This window comes from Excalfactoria chinensis, chromosome 1 (assembly GCF_039878825.1).
Source record: "Excalfactoria chinensis isolate bCotChi1 chromosome 1, bCotChi1.hap2, whole genome shotgun sequence".
NCBI lineage: Eukaryota > Metazoa > Chordata > Aves > Galliformes > Phasianidae > Excalfactoria > Excalfactoria chinensis.
In genome coordinates, this window is record NC_092825.1 from 106,632,236 (window position 1) to 106,646,394 (window position 14,159).

Sequence of the window (14,159 nt, forward strand, 5' to 3'; positions counted from 1 at the left end):
GGGAAAAAAAGCGAGCGATCCGAGCGGAGAACTGAGGGGTTCTTCCCAGGAGAACGCACACGTGTGCGCCCCTCCCCGCCCCCGCCCGGTGCCGCCGCCCCCCGCTCGCAGGGCCGCTCCCGGAGGCCCGGAGCTCGCTGTCACCTCTGGGGCGGAGTGAATAACCCCAGTGTTTGCGAACCCGGCCGCGGCATTGGTATTCAGGGCCGAGCCGCGCAGCGTCTCCTGCTTTTCTCTCCCCACCCCCTCTGAAACAAAACACAACACGAAAACAAAACCAGAAGGAGGACGGAGGTGATTCATCGACTGTATCCAATTATTAACATACAAGCTGCAGGCTGCACGAACACACCTTCGAGCCGTGGAGGTTTCCTCGGCCGCGAAACTCAGAGCACGGAGGCTGCTCGGCCTGGGCCACCCGTCTGTGCGGCCACCTCATCGGCTTGTCCGTCCCGTCGGCGCGTCCACGGGGTTCGTCCTCCTCCTTTGTATGAACGAGAGAGCGGTGCTCGCTTCGGGAACCGATCGCGTCTCGGGCACTGCTGCTGACAGGGGGGTACATCACGGCTCTGCTGTCAGCGGAACTGCCCCGAGCTGCGAACTGGGATCGCTCTACTAGAGCCGCGCAGAGCCCCCCCGGCTACGTGGGGGGGTCACGGTTTGCTGGCACCGCGTCAGCGCCGGGAGCTCTGCGGACCCGTCACGCCGGCCGGGGCCCGTGTTTTGTTATTCAGATTTCCGCACTTCCATTAAAAGCAGCCTCACAATAAGCAATGATAAAGGTCTGATTTAAGACGCACTCAAGCCGGGCAATTCAGAGCTCAGGACGGTGATCTGTTATTTATAGGCTTTTCCCAGCACTCATCACCGTGCGCGCTGAGCCCCGCGCTCGCATTCATTCATTTCACCTCCGCGGCGCCGGCTCCCCTCCCCCCTCCCTCTCCGGGCCCAGGAAGGCCCCGCAGGGTTTCATCCCCAACATTCGGGGAGGGGGGAGCTCCCGACAGGAGGGTAAATGAGAGCCAGGGTAAGGCCGTCCCATCGGGAAGCCCCCGCGAGAAGCCCGCAGTGCCATTAACGCCGGATTTGTCTTTACGAGGAGGTTAAGCGCCCACCATTAACGGGGCAGCCGCTTGGGCGAGCGCATCCCCACAGCAGCGCGGAGCATCGAGCGTCCGTGCGCGGTGCCCCCCGCCCGCTCCCGGCTCTGCTCTGCTCTGCTCCCCTCGGGGAGGTGTGTGTGGGGGGGAGGCCTCTCCGCGGGGCCGCGCTGTGCCCGCGGGGTCCGCCGCTGCGGAGCGGGGAACAAAACGGCACAGAGGCGAACAAGCGTCGGTCTGTTCCACGCCGCCGCGGAGGAAATGGCGTTCGCAAAGAAAGTAAGTTTGGCCGGGGGTGGGGGGGACAGGAATGCAGCGAGCTCTCCCCGGGATCACTTGTAATCAGTAGTATCAAAAAGAAGGAAAGAAAGAAGAAAGAAACGCATCAGTATCAGTCCCACCCCACTGCGCTGCGGGCTGCCCCGAGATGAGAGGACTTTGTACTGTGAGCGCGGCCCGACGGCACCGCGGAACCACGGACGGAGTTGTGCGGGCAGAGCAGAGAGTCGCGGCGGCTCCGCTCTCCTACCGAAAGGAGAGATGTTAATGAGGTTTTCCCTAGGAAAGGGGGGGGGATTGAGGAAGAGGTGGGGGGGGGGAAGGCAGCGGAGGCCTTTCCTCCAGCTGTGCGTCTGTAACTCACGTGCGTTCACTCTAATAACTTTTAATGTCTAGCCCTAAAACGTCTTTATAAAAAATAGCTTTACAGCGGCCCTGGCCAGGTGTCCCTCCGCTTGTTAGCGGAGATGAAAACAAGGCGCGCTGCCCCGGCGGTGCGCGACCCCACGCCGCCCTCCCTGGCTCTGCCCGATGCCCGCAGCGCCGCAGCGAGGGGGAGGTGGGGAGGGGGGTGCACTGTGCGGTACCCCGCGCTCCGGAGTGAGGGTGGGGGGCAGCTCCGCTCGATGTGTGCGTGCTCCGTGCCCCCTCCCCTCCCCGGGCAGCTGGCGAGTTTCCCGACGTGGCTCACATCCCGTTTTTTTTTCCCCTTCTATTTGAAAGGGGGGAGCACTTGGATCCAAACATCCTCGGGACACCCCCGCTTCCCGTTCTTCGATCCGTCCACCTCCTCCCGTCCCCTCTCACCCCGTCCATCCCCCCCCCGCAGTGCGTGCTGCCCGCGATCAGCTCCGCCGCTCGGCAGCGCGGTGCGGGGCCGCCTCGGGAGCCCCAGAGCCGAGATCTCGGCGAGCCCGAAGCCGGGAGGAGCGGCGGGGATGGGCGTCGCGAACGTGAAATTTACGAGGCGGGCTCGGCGAGCCAAAAGTTGCCGTGCCAAAGTAAATAGACGCAGCCGATAAGTACCAACCCGGAGATTAAAGGGCTCCTGAACCCGGGCACAAAGCTTACAGCGGCCGGAGAAACGCCGCTGGGGGACCCGCGCTCCGGTTGCCCCCCCGAAACCCCCCCGCCCGCGGTTGCCACCCCGTTCGCACGCTGTAAAAAGCGCGTTAAGGGCTTCCAAAGCCGGATCAGGCGGCAGCGCGCTTTAATAAGCCCCCCCTCCTCCCCCCCCGCCCCGCGCAATGCAGACGTTGACAAACGCGGCTTTTTTTTTCCATCCCGGTTTTAGAGCCGCGAGAAGGGGACCGGGGGGAGGGGGGGGGGGGGAGGGGGACCGGGGAGGAAGTTTTGGGGACAGAGGAAGGGGCCGGGGGGGTTGCCGTACTGGGGGATGCCCCTGCGGTACGGGGGACCCGGGGGCGGCATCGCGGAGCCCCGCAGCTCCGTCTGGCAGCGCCGTGCCGTGCCGTGCCGTGCCGTGCCGTGCCGTGCCGTGCCGCCGGGCTTTTGACAGCTCGGGGTGAGGAGCGGAGCGAGCGGCGCTGGCTCGGAATTGCGGTTCCCGGCTGGCCTTCTGGGTAGCGAGCGCGGGGTGGAGGGGGGGACCGGGGGCGGCTTCCCTCCAGTCACGGGGTGCCCTCGGTATCCGCAGGTCGCGGCCGGGCAGGGGGTTCGGGCCGCCGGGGCGGCACAGCCCGGCGCTGCGGGGGGAGGCGACTCGATGGGCCGGGGCTCGCCCCGCCTGGTCAGGGAGCGCGGCCAGGGGAGGGGGAAACTTGCAGAGGGAGCGAGCGGTGGCGGCGCTGCTGCTGTGCTGCGCTGCGCTGTGCTGCTGGCGGCGGCTCCCTCGGTGCAGCCTGCCCGGGGGGAGGGGAAGGGAGGGGAGGCGGCGGCTGGAGGAGGAGGAGGAGGAGGAGGAGGAGGAGGGAGAGAGAGAGAGGGAGGGAGGGGGATGCGAGGGGAGCGCAGCGTGCAGCAGACGGAGCCCGGTCTCCCAGCGGCAAGGTGAGGAAGAGCGGCTTTCCCGGCGGACTGAAGCGGGGGGGTTTGGGGGGGGGAGGAAGGAAGAAAAAGAGAGAGAGAGAGGAGGAGAAGAGGAGGAGGAGAATTAAATCCCCAGCCACACACACACAAAGCCGCGGCGGCCGGGGCACGGGAGACGGCGGTGCGGGCGCGATGTGGGGAGTGCGGCTCTCGCCAGCACAGGAACTTCGCCCGGAGCAAGCCAGCAACATGGCGCTGCCAAAGCCGAGCCGGCAGCCGGAATGAGCATCGCGGGCTGCCGCTCCCGCTGCCGCCGCTGAGCCGAGCCGCGCCGAGCGGCGGAGCCCTCTCCGCGGGCACCTGCCCCGCCGGCGCCGGCCGCGCTCCGCACGCCCCCGCGGCCCCGCGCGGAGCGGACAGCGGGAGGGGGTCGGGAAACTTTTCTCCTCCTCCCGCACCGGGGAGAACGGCGGAACGGGGTGACGGCGTCGGGACCCACGGCGCGGACGGCGCACGCCGCAGCCCCGGCGCGGCAGGAAGGTCAGTGCCGCGCTCCCCGCTCGCCGTCCGCGGGAGCTCCGGGCTGCTCTCGCCCCGTCGCCGCAGGAGGGAAGTTACGGCGCGGCGCCGCGGGCTCCTCGGTGCGCCGCGTCGGAGGGCGAGTTGGGGGGCGGTTACCGGCCGAGATGCCCGCGCGGGGCGGGGGGCCGCCCTCGGGGCCGGCGGTGCTCCCGCTCGGAAAGCGCTGGGGAGCCCCGCCGCGCTCGGGCCGGGCCCTTCAGTCCTCTCCTCACCCGGGGCGGCCGCGGGCTCTCTCCGCCCCTCACCTGCCCGCGGCGCTGCTCGCCCCTACGGGGGTTGGGGGGGACGACGACAACGACGACGACGGGGCTTGCTCTTCCCTACCCCCCCCCAGCCCCCCCTCCGTCTCCTCCCGTGCACGTGGGGAGGGTGGCGCGGGGCTTTCCCGTGCGCGGAGCCGTCGCGGCTCGAGGTCCGGCGGGACGCGGAAGTTCGGGCGGCTCCGGTGGTGCCGTGCGGAGTTGGAGAGCGGCCTGAGGGGGGGGGGGGGGGGATCGGCGCTCGGAAGGGACGGGGCCCGGCGGCTGCTGTGTGGGGCCGGGCCGATCTCTGCGCAGCAGATGAGCATTTGATGTTCGCGGAACGAGTCCGGGGGCGAGGGCTGCGGAGCGTTCGCGTTCCTCTTTCTTTCTTGGTGTGTGTGTGTGTGCGCGGCTGGTTTTTTGTGTGTGTGTGTTGTTTTGTTTTCCTCCCTCTCGTTTCCGCGATGTCTGTCGGATTTCGGGTTTGGTGACGGGGGGGGGGGGATCGGTGAAATCGCCCCCCGCCCCGACAGCAGAAAGCCCCGAACGCAGCGAGCGGTGCACGCGTGACAAAGTGCGGGACCGGCCCTAATGGCACCGCCTCGCAGCATTAATTCCCACTAATGAATCTTTTCCAGAAACTCCGCTCGTTGCTTTCATCTGCTCTCTGGAGCCTGCAGCTTTTGTATTCGTGTTTGTATTAAAAGAGGGAGAAGGGGGGCGGTCCACCAGCACCACGTCGCCCCGTAGCCCGCATTTCCCAAAGGTTTCCATTAACTTTTATTTTCATTCCCTCCTCCCGCGGCGGTGGGGAGGACAAGCTTGGGGCGCGGGCGGGCGGACTGTGCTCAGCCCCCCCGGCGATGGCCCCGCGGCGCCCGGGGCGGCCCCCCCCCCCCCCCCCCCCGCCGTCCCTCCGCCCCTCCCTCCGCCCGCGCTGTGCCCGCGCCGTGCCCGGTGCCGCCGCCTCCGGCCCCGCGGTGCTGTCTGCAGCGCGGTGCCTCCGATCGCGACGCTGCGATCCGTTTCCTTTCGCTTCTCCTCTCCCGGAGCTGCTGCGTGCTTTTTCTTTCCGTGTTTTATGCGTTTTTATTGAATGCATACATATATGTATACGTTTTTCCCGAGGGGCATGCAGCGCGGCGCTCCCCCTAATTGCTTTTAGGAGGATTAGGAGCAAATTCCTCCCCCCCCCCTCCCCCCCCGTCCGGCTTCCCCCCTCCCGCTGCCTTCGCACGCCGGGGCCGCGGTTGATCCCCGGCGCAGCGCTTTGAATCGCTGTCACAAATAGGTGACTCAGAGTTAATTAGGAAGTATGCGCCGGATCAATGGGCTGCACAGCTCATTAGCTATTCCCCGGCCTTTTGCAGCGGAGGACCTCCGCTCCGCGCTCCGTCCCTCCCGTCGGGGGCGGGCGGGCGGCGGGCAGCGCCCCGGGGAGGGGGGCGGGGAAGCAAGAGGCGAGGGGGGGGGGTGCGTGGAGGTTCCCAGGTGGGAACACCCCTACCCGGGCATGGAGTGCTCCGAGGTCGGAAGGATGAGCGTGGAATGTTCCCAAAAACAAACAGGCACGGGGTGTGGGGTTTAGGGGGGTGTGGGGAAAGGGAAGGGGAGAAGAAAGTGTGTGTGTGTGTGTGTGTGTGTGTGCGTGTTTATTGGAGCGGACGCGGGGAGTGCAGACAAAATCTCATTTGTCAGGCATGAAGGTGGGCTGTGTGCAGGCTATAAATACATGGGAGGATGGGGTGGGATGGGATGGGATGAGATGGGATGGTCATCACTTCAGCCACGGCAAGGTGTGGGGAGCGGGCAGGGGCCGCCCCGGTATTGTTTGGCCACTGTGATAGATCGGTCTAGACAGCGCTTCGGCTCCCCGCAAGCTGCAGAACCGGAGCCTGAAAGGGAGAGTGGGGGAGTCGCTGAGGAAAAGGTCACCGCGATAGCTTTTTCTTTTTTTCGCTGGTGGTGGCGGTGACTGTTAACCCTTAGAGCCGAGGGGGGACTGTAGCAGCTGGTTCTGTCCTGGAGTAGCGCTGGCAGGGACGCTCACCCCTGTCCGTCTGTCTGTTTGCTCTGTGCACCACGACAAGAGTTCAGTGGGTGAGTGCCACACCACTGCTTTCCCAGGAGGCTCCAGGGAGCGTTTGGGGTCGGTGGGGTGACCCTCGCGTCTTGTCCTGTTCCCCTGCTGAGGCTGCAGTGGGAACCCCGTGGTGGTGGATGGCAGTGAGTTTCCTGCAGGTCCCATCAACCCAGAGCTATGCATGTGCATGCAGCGTGGGTCTGCGCCCTGTCCAAGCGCTGGGCTCGTGTCCAGGTGAGGTGACCCCGCTGTGGCTTTGGGGCCGTTTGCGCTGCGTGTGCGTGTTTCCCTTTGTAGCGAGATGTTTGCGGTGGATGAGACGCGGTGGTGCCGTGCAAGCCTGGGCGGTACAGATTAAAAGCAGCGGAGGCTTTGGAGCGCTAGATAAAAGCCGGCTGTGTGGGATTCGCCTGCAGCGCAGACCATTCCCGTTGCTCTTTGTCTGAGCCCCGGTTCCGGGCGCTACGGCCCTATTGGAAGCACTCCCGAGTATCCGTGGGGCCCGGCGGTGGCGGCTCAGCGCCATTCGCACGTCACATCTAAATACATGGCTAATGAGATAGGAGCCACGCCGGAAATGGCAGATTTGTTGCATATCTAATAGGGACCGGCACAAACACACCCAGTGGGGCTTCCCTCTCTTCCTCCCCCCACCCTCTCCACCCCCAAAATAAAGGCCAGGAATGCCAAGCTGCCGATCCGAGAGCGCCCAGAAATCACTTCTCCCGTTTGAGTGCGTTCTGAGCCACATTGGCAAATGTCTCCATTCTAATATTTAAAGCAATATTTAGAATGTGTGAACTGTATGACCAAATATGGACTGGGTCTCGGAACAATACTGGCTCCTTGGCTGTGCTCTGGCATGGGTGGACAGCCGCACTGTGTCGCATACTGCATTGGTCCCTACTAGAGCTGCCCCAGGCTCTGTCCTGGCCCCCCTCTTGCCCACCCCATAGCAGCTCACTTTGCCTTACACTGGGAGCGTGTTTTCAGGTCTTTGATGTGGAAAAAATGGATCGAAGCCACCGCAACTCAAACTAAGAGCGCTGCACATGCCAAAGCAGTCCTTGCGGTGTGGGGCTGCCCACTAAGGGCTCTCACCGCGCTCAGTGACAGGGGCACAGCACTGGGCACTCAGCATGGAGCAGGATGTGGCTCTGGGTTGTGCAGGTGTGGGTGGCGATGTAGGGCTCGTGCCCGGGGCTCAGCGGTGTTTGGTGCACTATCATTCCCTCATGCGCTGCAGCAGATCGCGTTGTAGTGTGGGCTTGGGAAGAGTGACACGAAGCCGAGTCGAGTGCTTCCTCCTTTCAGCGGCATCGCTTTGGAAATAACGGATGGCCGGAGCTGGCCTGCTGCTGGCACTGGGTTTTGCAAGAGCCGTGCCGTGCCTTGCCGTGCGTGCAGCAGGCAGCACCAGGCTGTGGCTGCAGGCAGGGGGAGTTCCTGTGACCGCCAGCTGCCTGCCTTGGGCTCGTCCCCACGGCCTTTCGCTCCAGCGATTGCCGCTCAAGGCGACCTTCCCTCCCTCCTCCCTCTGTCCCTTGGCCCGAGGACAGGGCCGTCTCCCCTGGCAGCGCTGCTTCGGGTGGGTGAGCAGCTGAGGTGGGGACGGGAGGAGGAGGCCGAGAGCTCTCAGCGAGCACAGATTGAGGAAAGTTCTCCCTCTTTCCAATGGGGAATTCATTTTCCCTTGTTTGCTGGACAGCAGTTGGTGGTGGAGGGGAGGCTTTTTCCCCTTCCACTGCTGGAAGAGCGAGCGCATGAACACACCTGCTCTCACGCCTTGTGAAATGGTGCTGGGACGATGGGAGGCTCTTGTACCCCTAAACCCAACCCGATGTGCCTGTGGGTTCGGTGCCTCGTGCTCACAGGTCCGCTCGCGAGGATCCTGCCTGCTCGAAATATAATTGGCGATCTGAAAGACAGTTTCCAGTATAATCTCATTATGCACCGCAGACTCCCGGTGTTATTTTGTAGAAGGCGGACAATGATCAATTTACATTGACCTGGGGCTGGGCGAGCTTTTAGATGGTAATTGCCATATTGATTTGCATGCAAAAAGAAGACCTGCTAAAATTAAAGACCGGAAGCTAAATTAAACGAAATTTATTGTCTAGGTGCAAACCGAAAGACTTGTTCAAGTCTGGGGTAGAGTTGGAAATGAGGAGAGAAGCGATTCCGGTCGCGATCGCGTTGGAAAACGGCCGTACGGGGCCGGAGCGGGGCTGCAAAGCCCCATTGTGAGCGCGGCACACAACCAGCGCTGCGCCGTGTAAGCCCCGACCGGCGGAACAATCGCCGAATAAAATATCTCCTCTGTCCAATGGAAATCTGGGGCTGAATGTTGGGATTGTGGCGCTAAGGAAAACAAAGCTTTATTTGGATAAGACAATTAAAGTGGAAAGCACAGAATCCACCAGCCGCGCTGGGAATCGGGAGGATAAAGAGCCGAGTGTGCTCAATAGGCCGCTGGGGAAGGGGGGGGGGGGCCGGGGGCCCGGCATTGTGCTGCGCCCGCCCGCCGGGAGGGGCGAGCGGCGGCCGCGGGCTGCGCTGTGCGCTCGGCTCTGCCCCAGCGCTCCGTGTGCTGCCGCTGCGCCGCTCCGGGTGCTGGGGGGGCGGGCACGGGGCGCAGCGCGCTTCGGTGCCTCGGGAGCTTCCGCCGCTCGGTGCGGTGCCGTGCTGCTCTGCGAGGTGCCGGCTGAGCGGAGCTGCCCCAGCGCTTCCCCGAGTGTGTTGGTTCAGCGCTGGGGAATGCCTCACCTTGGGGCCCGGTGCGCCTTCCGGGATTTGCATATTGCAAAATAGCCGGGCCTGCATCATCGGGTGTTAAAAGTCAGATCTCCTCCTCTGTGCGGGAGCGCTGCGGTCGGCGCTTGGCACGGGTCTGCCCGTCTGTGGGAGGGCTGGGGGTGCTGCAGCTCCAGGTGGCATTTGTGCATCGAGGCAGGCAGGAACAGATGACTGAAATTCCAGAAAACTTGCTAGCGACGTGGAGAGGGATGTGCAGGGCTCCCCTTCTTTCTGCAGATCCCCTCTGTGAAACCAACTTTCTCCACGTGAAAGCCCCTGGCTATGGAGAGATCCCATAGGGATTCCTGAGCTCCAGGCAGTCCCCTTTGCTCCCGTGCCCCCGTGTGCTGTGCTGCTTCTAAGCCTCTGCCACTCACCCCCGCTCTGCGGGAGGCTGAGCCGTGCCAGGAGAAGCTCTGCCCAGGGCTGTGTCCCCCTGGCTCCCATCCCTGCGCTCCTTTTCCCCCACGTCAGCAGTCAGGCTCAAAGGGGATGAGCAGAGCCCCGCGCAGAACGAAGCAGCCTGGCGAGAAGTACACTGTGCTGTGCCAGGAGGGATCATCCTCCTTCCACGGGCACACCTCCACGCTGTGCTGTGCCATGCTCTGCAGTGCCAGGGGGAGCCCTGTGCCCAAGGGCACGGCGGTGCTCCCATGGGGAGGAACTGCTCCGCCTGAAGTTGCAGCAGCAGGGGAAGCCGGAACAGTTCTTGTGAGCAGGAAGCGACCTCCAGGGCTGAACGTTTGAATGGAAGCGCAACCTGGCATTGTGCAAAAACCCAACCCGGGGCGCTGCTGCCAGCTCTGGAGGACACGGGGCTTGGGAGGTACATGGGAGGCTGCACCGTGCCGTGCAGTGCCACGCTGCGCCGTGCAGTGCTTGCAGTGCCATGCACGGGAGCTGGGGAGGCAGCGCTGTGGCCTGCCCCGAGCAGGCAGCTTGAAGGTTGTCTTATTTTAGCTCCAGCAATCTCTCTCTAGATCCGCTACCGCGAGGTCTCGCTTGCAATAAACCGTACTGGCTCTCCTCTTTATACAAATTGCTGGTATGAAAGAAAAGGCAGCCTATATGCGCGGAGGCAGGCAGGAGCTGGTGAGATCAGGTTTCCGACCGAGCTCCCGGAGGAGAAGTCAGCATTTGATTGAAGCTACACTTGGTTCTGGGTTCCCAGGGGACAGCGGCCCTGAAACACGAGAGCCCTCCCTCTTTCTTTTCCCCCTTCTCCCTCTCTCACTCTCCTCTTCCTCTAAAAGCCTTTGTGCTGAGAGAGCCTCGGTAGCACGAATCGCCGCTCTCTTACGAGCGTGGCTCAGCCTTTGCTGACATTGTTTTGTGAGCGGTGGTTTCCACCAGGCCAGCAGATTGCTCGCTGTGGAGAGGCAGCGGCTGGCCAATGGCACAGGGCCGGGGCTGTGTGTGGGCAGCGGATCCAGCAGGGATGCTGGTGGGAGATGCACTCAGTTGGTGGGTGACCCGTTGTGCTGGTGTGGGATGGCGATGGGGATGAGGTGGAGGCGTGCTTCTGGGGAAGCTGGCTTTTCCCCTGTGCCGCTGCCATTTCCAAACCTGCACGTAAACACCGAGAAAGTGCACGCTAGGAGTTGGTGCAACGGGCACATTTCAAAGAAATGCACCCCGTTGCAGTTTCCTCGTAGAGCCGCTTAGTTTGGGCAGCGCTGGGTGTCACAGTGGGCAAGGAAGCACTTCCTGGAACTGATTTATTTTCCCCTCGCTGCTGCTCTGCGAGTTCCACCTCACCAACTTTTGTCGCCGATAGAGCGATGAGCGAGCACAGGGTGGGAGGCACGGGTCGTTAGACCCCGGCCCCGTCCGCACCTCCACCGCAGCGCTGGCTGTGGGTGCGCGGTGCCACCGGGACGCGGAACGTGCCACGCGCTTTGGGTCGGCGCTGTTTTTCCTTTTACCGTCTGTCCCCCTTCCGCGGGGAAGGGTGCAGCGTTGGGTGCGCTCGGGGCGCGGGGACGGCCCCGGGGCCGCTGCCAGGGGCGGGCGGACGGCGAGGGGGCGGCGAGGCTCCGCCCGACCCCCGCTCGGTGCGGGGGGCTGCGGGCGGGGCTGGGGGGGGTTCATCGTTCGGAGCGAACCAGCTGCGGGAGTCGGTGGTAGAGAGGCGAGGGCGGACACAATGCTGCTGTTGTTGGTTTGATGTCGAGCTGCGGATTGTTAGTCTGGGTTTAACTATGTGGCGAAGGGGAGGGGGGGGGTTGGGGGGAACGCGAAGGCTGTTTACGGCCAGCGCAAATAATGTGACAGCTGTTGGAGCGCGAACGGCCCGCGCCTCTCCGGCACCCGCACACAAAGCGCTGCCGCGGCCGCAGCGGTTCCCGGGGGGGAGAGAGGCAGCTCCCGGCCACGGGGAAGGACGGCAGCGGCGGGGCACCCCCCGGGCCGGGAAATCCCCGGCTGCCCCGGAGCAGCCCTCGCTGAGCCTTGGAGCCGCGGGGCCTTGCGGGGGCCGTGCGGGAGCGGAGCCGTGAGGAGCGGACCGTGCGGTGCGTGTTTGCCTTCGGAGCACGTGCTGCGGGAGGAGGAGCTGTGTCGGCCTCCTGGGATCGCTCTGCAGCCGAGATAACCCGGGCGGGCCGCACCCCCGGAGCTGGCGGTGCTGGGCTAAACGCTGCTGCGGCCTCGGTGCCTGAGCGGAGGGGGTGCTCGTCTGAGCCTCTGCTCGGCCCGCTGTTGGATACATCCGTGTGCATTTACAGCCATGCGTATATTTGAGGCATAAGGAACAAAACGCTGCCTGTTCTCGAAGTTTGCTTCTGCACCCAAAGTGCTTTCCCGGCCCTTGTGGAAGAGCCTCGGGAAACCCAAGGGAGCTCACAGAACTGGGTCCTGGCCTAGATTTGTGCACGACACCGTTTTGCTCCCTACCAAAGCACTCTGTTCTATATAGCGGGTGACCTCCACATTACTAGGGCCTTTTCCTTCTCTCTTTCTTTATTATGATTAGTTTTGTTTTGTTTTGGACGAGGCAGCTTTGGGGTGGGAAGCGAGGAGGGCGGGGAATGCTCACTCCCCCACTTTTTCTATCTGTCTTCCTCCAATCCTCTTTACTTGGACGTTATTTTCCCTTCTGGCCTTGGCCGTCCCCATGGCTCTCTATGGGTGATGTTAGCGGTGAGAGCACTCGGGTTTTCGTGCAGCGTTTTAGCCCCCATTCCTCTGCCAGGGTGTCGGTGTGACACGTGCAGGAATAGGGCTTGCGAAACGCGCTCCGCCTGGGAGGGAAGGCGGTAAGATAAACAGGGCCGCACGGCCCCAACACCGCCATCTCTGCCTCCTGCCACCGCCTCTGAAAGCCAGCCGTGGTGTTTGCAGGATTACGCTGCAGCCTCCGAGCGGGGAATGTCGCCGGCGTAAAGGAAAAGGCAAAAAAAAAGAGAAAAAAAAGAAGAGAAAAAGCTAATGCAAATTAGAGAAAAATAATTTTCTTTCAGCGATATGCAATGTATTAGTCACTTGTTATCATGCTTAGAGGCAGACCTCATTTGCGCGTCTGCCAACTCGTTCACATCTGCTCGGAGCCGTTCAGGGCATTTTAACCTTGGCGGTGTCGTGTCGTAGTCCCACGGATCAAGAACGAGTAATTAAAGCTCTGAGCGGCGGCACAAACCCATCGCCGCCCATCTGCAGCGCGCTCCGATCGCGGCTTTGTCTCGGCGCGGAGCAGCGCGGTGGGAGCGGGGCCGGCACGGCGCGGGGGCTCTGCGCCGCGGGGCATCGGCGCGCACGGCAACTTTTGCTCTTTATTTCATCCCCCCCACCTCCTTTATCTTTCTTTCCTCTTTTTTATTTGCTTTCCTGAAGAGCCCGGCGTTCTGGTTGGGGTTTCTTTCCCCTCCCCCCCGTTTTTCCCCTTTCTTTTCCCTTCTACGTCTTCAGAGCGGTGCAGGAGGTGATGCTGAGTTGGGATATGTGGCTGCAGAGATGTTGGCTTCCCTGGCTGGGGAATCGCCAGCGCTTCCAGAAGTGCTCAGGAAGCGTTTCCCGAGCAGGGGGGAGAAACAGCAGCCATGAGCCCGACCTGAACTTAAGAGGCATAACGTAATTCTTACGTGTTGTTTAGGAGAAACTGAGCCGTTTGTTTGCGAGTTGTTGGGAGGGGAGACAGAAAGAAAAGGGAGGCTAAGCCCCAACTTCCCATGCACTTTTCATGAGCTGAGGGCTGAGCCGGCAGCGGGGAAAGCACCGTGCCGTGCTGAGCCAAGCCTTGCTGTGCTGAGCCGTGCCGCCTTGAGCTGTGCCGTGCTGTGTCCTGTTGAGCCGCGTCCTGCTGAGCTGTGTTACGCTGCCGTGCCGTGCCCAGCCGTGCTAGCTGAGCCAAGCCTTGCCGTGCCGTGCCGAGCCGTGCCAGCCATTCGCAGCCCGAGTCGCGGAGGCCCGGTGGGACTGTGGAGCCGGGGGGGGGCGGGGGGGCGGCTCCCTCCGCTCCCCATCCATCAGCCCCTCGAAGCTGTTGCTCCGTAAATGAGGGAACCACAGGCCCTGTCAGCCGCAATTATGCAAAATGAAGGCGTCCGTGATCAATATCTCCCAACGTCCCCGACGGATGCGGGGCGGGCCTCCCCTCCCCGCCGTGCGGCGGCGGTCGGGGCTGGGAGCGCTGAGCCCGGGCGGCCCCGAGGGGAACAGAGGGCGGACGGCCGCGAACGGCCCTCGGGGTGCGACGGGGGGGGGGCAACGGGGCCGCGTACCGAGCGTAGCGCTGCGGAGGGGAGCGAGGCCTTCGGTCCAACTCTCTCGTCGTAATTTATTGGTGGGGGCTAGGGGAGGGGGATCCCCCCAGCCCTGAAGTTGCTGTGATAGACGGGGCGTTTGGGGGGGGGGTCGGGAATGGCGACCCGGCGCTGCGCTCGCCCACCGCTCGGCCTCCCGCGGCCGAACAATGGGGGCGGGCGGGGGGAAGGGGCTGGCTCGGGGGGTTTCTCTCTCTCTCTCTCTCTTTCTTTTTTTTTTTGCTTTCTTTCTCTCTTTTTTTTTCTCCCTCTTTTCTCTCTCTCGCCCTCCTGAAAAGCCAAAGCCGCCCGGGATAAAGGCGACAATGAGCGCTCCCGGGGCGCCGAG

At 63.4% G+C, this 14,159-nt stretch overlaps 1 protein-coding gene across 9 annotated transcripts in view; it reads left to right on the forward strand.

Moving 5' to 3' along the window:
- The window catches only part of BCOR (BCL6 corepressor), a 58,080-nt gene that overhangs the window by 11,301 nt on the left and 32,620 nt on the right, over positions 1-14,159 (forward strand). For 5 of the 9 annotated variants that reach the window (XM_072349280.1, XM_072349330.1, XM_072349346.1 and 2 more), the window contains exon 1: positions 3,333-3,389. The exons of 1 other annotated variant lie outside the window; for it this stretch is intronic. The gene's annotated coding sequence lies outside the window, so the exon portion shown is untranslated. Of the gene's footprint in view, positions 1-2,883; positions 2,905-3,332; positions 3,390-3,455; positions 3,909-4,530; positions 4,585-4,830; positions 4,959-14,159 lie in introns of those variants that run through there. 3 more of the 9 variants (XM_072349306.1, XM_072349314.1, XM_072349288.1) reach the window with 3 other exon arrangements.